This window comes from Sorex fumeus, unplaced genomic scaffold (assembly GCF_029834395.1).
Source record: "Sorex fumeus unplaced genomic scaffold, SorFum_2.1 ptg000021l, whole genome shotgun sequence".
In the NCBI taxonomy this organism is placed as follows: Eukaryota; Metazoa; Chordata; class Mammalia; order Eulipotyphla; family Soricidae; genus Sorex; species Sorex fumeus.
Genome location: NW_026606078.1, coordinates 17,326,007 through 17,336,041, shown reverse-complemented (window position 1 = coordinate 17,336,041; position 10,035 = coordinate 17,326,007). Strand labels below are relative to the sequence as shown.

Below are 10,035 nucleotides of genomic sequence, written 5' to 3'. Positions count from 1 at the left end.
CCTCAGCTGCCGGGACTCTACTCAGGGCAGTGAGGGAAATTCACCCATCCCCGTCCAAGGGGCCCTGGTGAGGAAAGACAGGTGCGGGGTCAGGGGACTGTCGTTTTAGACATATTTGGAATTAATTTTAGATCGAAAAGTACTTATGTGCTTAGTAATAAATTACTATACACTTGTTCAATCACTTCAGAGACCCCACTCTGCTTAGAGAACTAGATTTTTAAATACAGGGCTGTTTTGCCTGTGTGTCTTGACTGAGAATCACTCTCAGTAGATATGAAACTCACTATACACAAAGATACACACAGGCTACTTGGAGTCATCTGGGTTGTTAATGTGTGTTAGCCATTAAACTTCACTGAGACCCCTTTTTCTGTCCTTTACAGGAGCCTCATGAGTCTCACCTTCCATTCAAGTTGTACTTGTAATAAGGTGGAATGAAATCATCAATATTCTCCTCACCTCTTCCTTCAGGAGAAAAATCCTACTTACATTCAAGGTGGTCAAATTGCAGAGAACACCATCCACCTTTTCCTGGTGATGTACACGGGACTGAGGTGAGAACAGCAAAAGGCTCTAGTTTAATGGTCTTAATGAAGGTTTCAGGGAAGGGCATTAAAGAAGACTCATATACCATCTTCCAAAAGAATTATTTTGTAAAACTGATGCCTTGGGTATGGTAAAAGATAATATGGTAAAAACCATATTTTTCTTTCTAGGACATTAAAGTTCTAAATCTATCTATTGAAGCTGCTTTGAGACACATTCCTTGATTTGGAATCACTGTCTGCCACAGGAGTGAGTAAGGACAACACTCAAAGTAATAAGAAGAGAAAAATATGGAAAAATTAACTCATAAAATGTTTGGTAACATATATACTAAAATTGAAATGATACAGAGATTAGCATGGTCCTTGCACAGAGATGACATGCAAACTTGTAAAGTGATCCATATTTTTGTTGCAAGAAGAATTAACAGGGCGACTTTAAGCTAAGACAATCCACACAAGTACAAAAATTCTACATAAAGATAGCACAAATCCCCATCACAACAGTCTCCTCAATGTCACTGGACTAACTGTGCCAATTCAGAGGCACAGAATGGGAAGATGAATTAGAAAACTGAACCCAACATTCAATTGCCTGAAAAAACACTTCTGAACAATCAAAGCAACCATGGGCTCAAAGTCAAAGGCTGGAAAACAATTCTTCAAGAAAGAAAAGAACACCTCCACAAAGCTGGAGTGGACATACTAGTATCAGACCATATGGACTTCAGGCTATAGGTTATAAGAGAGAGTGAAGGTCATTTCTTCATGATCATGGGATCTGTACATCAGAAAGAACTCCCCCTCCTCACTGTAGGTGCTCCTAATGACAGACCAGCAAAATTCTTAAAAATAACTTCTAAAAGACTTAAAGAAAAACATTGAGAGCAACACAATACTAGTTGGAGATTTCAACACTACTTTGTCACTTCTCAATAGATCAAACAGACTAAAGCTCAGCAAGGAAATATTTTTTAAGGGAAGTAATGAACAACCTTTGGCTTAGAGAAGACATCAAATGGGAAATAAAAAGTTTCAGGAAACAAATGAGAACGAGGACACGAGCTACCAGATCTTGTGGGACACAGAAAAACAGTGTTAAGAGGAAAGAGTATAGCTCTGCCAGAATTCATCAGGAAGAAAGAAAGGGCCTACATGAATAAATTAGAGCTCAAGATTTTGGAAAATGACCAACAAAAGTAGTCCAAACTAGGCTGGAGGAAGGAAATAATAAAACTTTTACCAGATATCAATGAGCTAGAATCCCAAAATACAATCCAAAAGACCAATAAGAGCAAAAGCTGGTTCTTTGAGAAAATAAATAAGATCAATAAACCACAAGAAGCCTCTCAAAGAAACAAAGAGAAAGAATTCTAACAAATGGAATCAGAAATGCAAAGGGGCATATCCTAATAGAAAATACAGAAATCCATAGGATCATCAGAGATTATATTGAGAATCTTTACAGCAGGAAATGAGAGAATCTTGAATAAATTGATAAATTTTTGGATTCCAATTACCTCCCAAGGCTGAACCAAGAAGATTTGGAATACTTGAACCTATCACTACCAAGGAAATTGAAAGGATGGTCAAAAGTATCCCCCCAAACAGAATCCCTGGCCCAGATGGATTCAATAGTGAAATATTTCAAACCTTTAAAGAGGAAATGCTGCCAACATTTATCAAGATTTTCCAGGAAATTGAAGAATCATAAATACTCCCAAATAGTTTCTATGAGGCAAAGATCACCCTAATACTCAAATCAGACAGAGACACCACAAAAAAAGAAAATTACAGACTTATTTCCTTGATGAATACAGATACACAGATTCTCAAGAAAATACCAGCAAAGAGAATCCAGAAACTCAACAAAAGATCACACACTATGACCAAGTAGGTTTATCTTGGGGATGCAAGGATGGCTTAACATTCTCTAGTTAATCAACAGAATACAACATCTCAATAAAATAAAGATAAAAGTCATATAATCATATCAATTGATGTAGATAAAGCATTTGATGAGATCCAGAACCCATTCATGATGAAAAACTCTCAACAAAATGGGAGTTGAAAGTACTTTCCTCAATATAGTCAAAGCAAATTACCACAAACCTAAAGCATGCAGTATTCTCAATGGGGAAAAACTGAAGGCTTGGAGCAGAAATCAATGAACTAGAATTCCAAAATACAATCAGGCACAAAACAAGTTACCCACTCTCACCACTCCTATTCAACATAGTACTTGAAGTATTTGCCATATGATTTCGGTAAAAAAAAAGATATCAAAGGCATACAGATAAAAAAAGGAAGAACTCAAGCTTTTACTATTTGGAGATGACATGATACTATACTTAGAAAATCCCAAAGAATCTAAAAAAAAGCTCCTGGGAACAATAGATTTGTTTAGTAAAGTAGCATATTACAAAATCAATATCTGGTACTCCATGGCTTTCCCATATATTAATAATGAAAGAGAAAAAAGAGATAGAGAAAAAACAATCCCATTCACAATAATACCTCAAAAAATCGAGTATATTAGAATGACCTAAAAATGTTAAGGATGTATACCAAAAAAAAAAACTTACAAAGCTCTACTTTACGAAATAAGAGAGTATATGAGGAAATGCAATCACATCCCATGCTCATGGATTGAGAGGTTTAACACTGTCAAAATGGCAATACACCCCAAAGCTCTATAAAGATTTAATGCACTTTCTATAAGGATACCCATAACATTTTTCAAATAAATAGATTAAACACTCTTGAAAGTCATACACAACAATAAACTCCCATGAAGAGCTAAAGCAATCTTTGGTAAAAAGAAGAAGGGAACACCTTCCCCAACTTCAAACCCAACTACAAAGTTGTAGTAATCAAAATACCATGATATTCAGATAAAGACAGGCCTCAGATCAATGGAATATAGTCAAATATCCTGACGCTGGCCCTCAGATTATTATTACCTAATCTTTCATAAAGAGCTCAAATACATCACATGTAGCTTGCCAGGCTCTGCCGTGAGGGCTAGATACTCTCTAAGCTTGCCGGGCTCTCCAAGAGGGGCAGAGAAATCGAACTCGCATCGGACATGTTGGCTGCGTGCAAGGCAAACAACCTACTCGCTATGCTATAGCTCCAGCCCATTAGATGTATTCGATATACCAAACACAGTAACAACAAGTCTCATGATAGAGACTTTACTGGGCCCGCTCAAGCAAATTGCAGCCAACATGGCCGACCCGAGTTCGATTCCTCTGCCCCTCTCGGAGAGCCTGGCTAGCTACCGAGAGTATCTCACCTGCATGGCACAGTCTGGCAAGCTCCCCATGATGTATTCCATATGCCAAATACAGTAACAACAAAGTCTCCAATGGAGACGTTCCTGGGCCCGCTCGAGCAAATCGACGAACAATGGGAGGGCCTTTACCTTTACCTTACCTTCATAAAGGCTCAAGAAATATGAAATTGAGCTAGGAAGTCTCTTCAGCAACTGGTGCTGGGAAAACTGGACAGCAACATGCAAAAAAAATATGAACTCAGACCTCTTTATAGTGCCAGGCACAAAGTCAGATCAAATGTATTAAAGACCTCAATATCATACCTGAATTCTTAAGATATATGGAGAAAAATGTGGGAAGATTCCTGCATGACATTAAAGCTAAGGGAAACTTCTAGAATGAAACACCACTGACCAAGGAAGAGGAAGTGAAGATAAACAAATGAGACTACATTAAACTAAGAAGTTTCTGCAACTCAGAAAAAATGGTGACCATGATAAAAAGAGAGCCCAAATAATGGGGAAAAATTATTTATGCAATACCCATACAATTAACCTCAAAATTCTGACTGCTGTATCATTAAGAACGCTAAATAGTTCCTGTGAATTTTATTCTTCTTCACATATATTTACTCTAAAATATTTTAGATTTCCTTTTAAACTACAGGTAAAAAGGTAAATTTATGAGTTTTTCTACAAATTAAAAATACCCCTATACATAGCCAGGTGCGACCCAAAAAACAAAAAGCAAGCAAGTAAGCAAGCAAGGAAGAAAGAAATTAAAAATTAAAAAATAATGCAGTTTGCAATGCTAAGGATCAATCCCAGATCATCATACAATGGAAGGCAAATGCTCTTTCACTGAGTTATATCCCTGTTCTTAAACATTTAAAAAGTTCTTAATTGATGTCTCATTGCATTTTCTTTTTTAAAAAATGCTTTTCTAAATATTCCTGGTCGCCAATGTACCTCCTACATTTTGACCCTCGTTTCTCTTCTATATTTGACCTCTAAGACTCAGTTGTCACCTTATCCTTCCTATAGCCATGTTTTCCTTGGAAAAAGTTTCCAAGATCATGTCTGGCTTGCTTTAACTTGGCATAAAATGGAAACCTTATTTTCTGTATGCTCTCATGCTAGAGGAGATGATGTTTTCGACCCAGGTGAACTCTTTTCTGGGGAACTTTCTGGCTGTTTCTACTTGACTTCAAAATATCTAAAGGTAAGTCATCATCTTTTTTTTTTTTTTTTTTTGCGTTTTTGGGTCACACCTGCTGATGCAAAGGGGTTATTCCTGGCTCTGCACTCAGGAATTACTCCTCACGGTGCTTGGGGGGACCATACAGGATGCTGGCAATCTAACCTGGGTAGGCCGTGTGCAAGGCAAATGCTCTACCTACTGTACTATAGATCAAGCTCCCCCCCCCCCCCCGCATCCCCATAATTCATCATCTTGAGGGCCTCAGATTTTTACCTTCCATTTAGAAACTTCATCTTTACATTGACACAATAAATTGAAACCATAAAACCTTTGAGTGGCATGTTATAATGGTAGAAGCCATGAGCAAACATTGATAACCTATAAGTTGGCATGAACGAATTCTGTCTCAGAGGCTTCACTTCTGAGAATACCTGTCACTACCTCCTTTCTGTTACGTATCCCAGGATCAGAATCTACATCAGGCCATCAGTAGAAATTGTTCACCCGAAAGCTAGCCTTCCACTGGGATCAGAATCCATGATCCATCTAACTTGTAATTTTTCATTCATGACTTGTTGACCTTGTTTCAGTTGGAGGCATCCAGAGCATAAACTCAGCTTTCCCGTTGTTTCCACAGGAAATCCAAATACCTAAGAATGTTATCATTTCTGACGCCACTGTGAAAGATTTTTTTGGAATCCCACCGTAAGATACTATCATTAATGTTATAATATTACTGTTCTCAATAGTCCGGATCTCCCCAAAGATCTCTCTACCCTCCTCACTCCAAGTGCAGACTCCAGTTTATCATGCTCCTGAACGTACTTCTAATAGTTTCACTCAGGTTATCCCCTAAAGTGCACAAGTTAATTTCATACCACTCAAAGTTTTTATTCCTAAACTACCAGAGTCGGCTTGGTTCTCAAGCTTGTGTTCTCCCTTGAAGAAATACCGTGCTTCCTTTCTCTATGTCTCTCTTTGCTTGCTTTGTTAAACGAGTGTTCTCTCTTGAACATATATTCCATTCCACCCTACACCGGTTTAACAAGTTTCTAAGTGTTTTTCAGTAAAATCTATTTTGCTTCACTAAACTAAAAATTTTAAACCACCAGAGCATTGTTTAAACCAATATTTGTATCTTTTAAACCACAAATTTTGAAAATGAAAGGGGGTAAATCAATGGAATACTACTCAGTTGTATGAAGTGAAATCTTACTATCTGTATAAAATTGGATCACATGAGGATATTATATTTAGTGACATAAACCAGGCAGAGAAAGATAGGCATCATACAAGTTCATGCATATGTGGTATATGGAGAAAACAAATTAAAAGGATAAAATGAGACAGACAAACGTCTATAACAATATTTATATTCTATGATTTATAATTCAATTAATAATGGTTTCTCATACACATAATTCCAACATGACACTCCTCATTCTCTCAAAAAATAACCCCTCCCTCTCCCCCAAACCCCCAGAATCCCTCCTTCCCAATCACCTGACTCAATTGTGTGGATCAGTTTTCCCCTTACATTGGCCTTGAACCTTTGTTGCTACCTTGCTGTGTGTCTTTACATCCCACATATGATAAAAATCTCTCTGTATCTGTTACTTTCCTTAAGGCTACTTTTACATGCATGATATCCTCTAGTTTCATCCAATGTTGAAAATTGCATAGTTTTGATCTTTTCAAAGCAATAAAAACAAACTTTAGAACCATGAGACTATTTAATTACCAGATGGAAAGGTGTAATCAAAGTGGAAAAACTGAACAATGGTGAATGACAGAGTAGGCCTTTCAGTAGTGAGTGTAATATGATACATGAACGTTGATTCTGCATAATCCTAAAATTTATGAAATTCTAGTAATTCTATAATGTAATTTTAAATAATCAAAACAGTATTTAAATAACTTACATTTATATATGATTTTGACGTATATTTTGTGTCAAACTATCAGAAATAAAAATAATGTGAGATAGAGATACTGTGTATCACTATACTTTTAAACAAGAGAAGTGCTGAAAATTTCTGTGTCTTGATGAACTGTCATATAAATTGACTCCAAAATCAAATTAATATACTCAAGGAAAAATAAAGGTCAACCAATTTAATCTTTTGCCTTCACAGAGGTTCCCATCGGCTGATCTCTGGCAGACAAAACAATTTTTATATTATTTTTTTAAATTTTTATTACTGAAACACCATGAGGTACAGTTGTACATTTACAAATTTTTGTTCTTGGGTTTTGATTATACAATGATCAAATGCCCATCCCTCCCCCTGTGCCCATTTTCCACCACCATAGATTCCAGTATCCCTTCCACACCTATACCCTCATCCCACCCTCCCTCTGTGGCAAGGCATTCCCTTTTGTTCTCTCTATCCTTTTGGGTGTTGTGGTCTACAAAAGAGGCATTGAGTGGCAATTATGTTCAGTCTACATTCACAATTTTTATTTTCAAAGGATTTCTTGGCAGAGATTTGCTATTCTTTGCTAGCAACCAACTCCTTTTCTTCTGCTTTTTTTTTCTAGAAATATATACTTATACTCAGACTGACTAGTCATGGCACCAAATTGACAAATGTACTTGTTTTTACTTCAGTTCTATTTCCTTATTACCACATATTATTAGCAGTGGATAGAAAATAACTAGCCCAAATTTCTTGGGGGAAAGGGAAATGTTTATGCTTTTCTTAGTTTGGAAAATCCCTGTCACTAGTATAGGGATATTCACCTAAATTTGTAAACGCAATGATTAAGAAGAGGTAAACCATGACTGCCACTTCAAGGAAGAACTGGTTTTCAGAAATATCCTAGCTTTCAGAAGGATGGCTCTGGCTTGCATGGGGGGCAAACATGAGAGCTGTGAGCTACTGGCAGTTAACACATGCTCTGAGGCTATGTGGTGACAATGCTGAAAAATGTGGAGAGCCCTGATTAGGTCGGATCATGGGGGAGAAAGGAATGATGACAAGAAAACAGAGCAACAGGACAAGATAATAGATTCCTTTGTACAAAAGTTTTCATCTCTAATGTATTAATCTGTGAAAAAGAGAACCAACTTCTTATCATTCTTCCTGGCAATATATTATCCTTACACAGTGCTTCAGGGAAAAATCGCTCCCCTTGTTAGTTAATATAGCGTGAATATCTGTGAGGTCTTTGAACTCTCTCTATGTATACACTGCTGATGACTGAAACCAATCTCTCTATTTAACTATTTAAACTGCAATGGTCTCACCATTTAACTCTCGAAACTCTGATGGCTCCAAATCTTCTAAGATCAGCTTTCATCTCTTCCATGATATCCAGGTTTCTCCTCCCAACTGTCAACTCTCCCTTTCTTTCTCCCTCTCTCTACCAACTATGGTCTCCCTGCCAAAATTTGCTAAGACAAGATTTCTTGAAATATAGACTTAAGTTGACTTCTCTTTTTTTAAATTTAGGCAATTTTGATTTTCAAAGTCATTTATAATGGAGATTTTTCATTCAATATTTGAATTCCAATCACACCACCAGTGTCTGCATCCCTCCACCAACCAATGACCCATTTCTCCCTGCATTCCCACTGATTTCCTTGACAAACACATTTTGAAGTTTAACTATTGTACTTTGGGTTCCATACTTACAGTAGTGTTGGCATTGGTGATTAAGACATACACCTCAACTTTTTCTTGCTGGCCTTCCTGGATCAATGCCCACTGACACCATGTAGGGGAAATATATGAGAACAAATCATTAAGCTCCAAATTTTTCAAATATCTTTAAACAATTCTGATCGAAAAAAAAATAGTGTAAACTGGAGGGGACAACCCCTTGGCAGCCTGAAAAGTCTTTTCATTTTTCCACATTAAAAAGAGGAAATCAGTGAAGGAGGTCTGGCATCACGCAAGTTAGTTGACCCTGCTGATCTGTGGTCAACAGAGTGTTTTGTGCTCTTCTCCCCTTCCACCATAAGTCCCAACCCCATTAGTTTTTTCTCTTGAGTCCGCATAAAATAAAAAAATTTTACCACACAGGCACCCATGCAATGAGACCAGCCAAGGTGATAAAAATAAATTTCAGAAAACTCATAGGTTACTCATGGTGGTAGAAACTAAATATCATGTTTTTGTATTGAATCTGCAGGAGACACAAATTACAAACCTTTTCATGATTCAGTTTCATTCATAGGATATTTCAACTTTCAACCTCCATGACTATACAGTTCCATTGCTAATGTTCCCAGTTTCTCTCCCACCACTCCCTCTCCCAACCTCAAACCCCACCTGACAGCCTGCTGTCTCTACACTATGGCAGGCACCTCTTTCTCTCTCTTTATCTCTCTCTCTCTCATCCTTTGGGCATTATGGATTGTAATACAGATACTGAGAGGTTATCACGTTTATTCATTTACCTACTTTCAGCACTCAGTTCTCACCCAAAGTAATCACTTCCAACTCTCATTGTCATAGCGGTCCCTTCTTTATTCCAAATGCCCGCCTTCAGCACTTGTGGCAAGCATCCAACCATTGACCAATTCTCCTGGCCTGTGTTTCTGCTATCCTTGGGTATTAGTCTCATATTCTGGTTTTTTATATCCAAAAAAAGGTGTAGTCCAATCAGTATACACCTTTCCTTCTGACTGATTTCATTGAGCATGATATTCTTCCCTGTACATCCATTTATAAGCAAATTTCATGATGTGATTTTCCTGCTAACTGCGTAGTATTGTATTGTGTAGGTATAACATAGTTTCTTCTGGCTATTGTGAATACTACTGCAGATGGTATTTCTGTTATAAATATCATGTTTAATGTAGCTTACATAGGAAAATACTTCCCAGGTTCCAAACATAGAGAATCCACTTACAAACCCAACTTTTTTATTTTTTAAATAATATAATTTATTATGATGCTTTCTAAAAAACTGAAGCTATTAAAAAAAACTCAGGGTAAGCATATTCTATAAAAGTAAAAAATAATAATCTTAAGGAAGGAAAACAGCTACGTGTTCTTGCT

General features: G+C 37.0%; 1 pseudogene; it reads left to right on the top strand.

The window, feature by feature from the left end:
• The first annotated feature begins 860 nt into the window (after nt 1–860).
• LOC130022976 (uncharacterized) lies at nt 861–959 on the top strand (annotated as a pseudogene).
• The last annotated feature ends 9,076 nt before the right edge of the window (nt 960–10,035 follow it).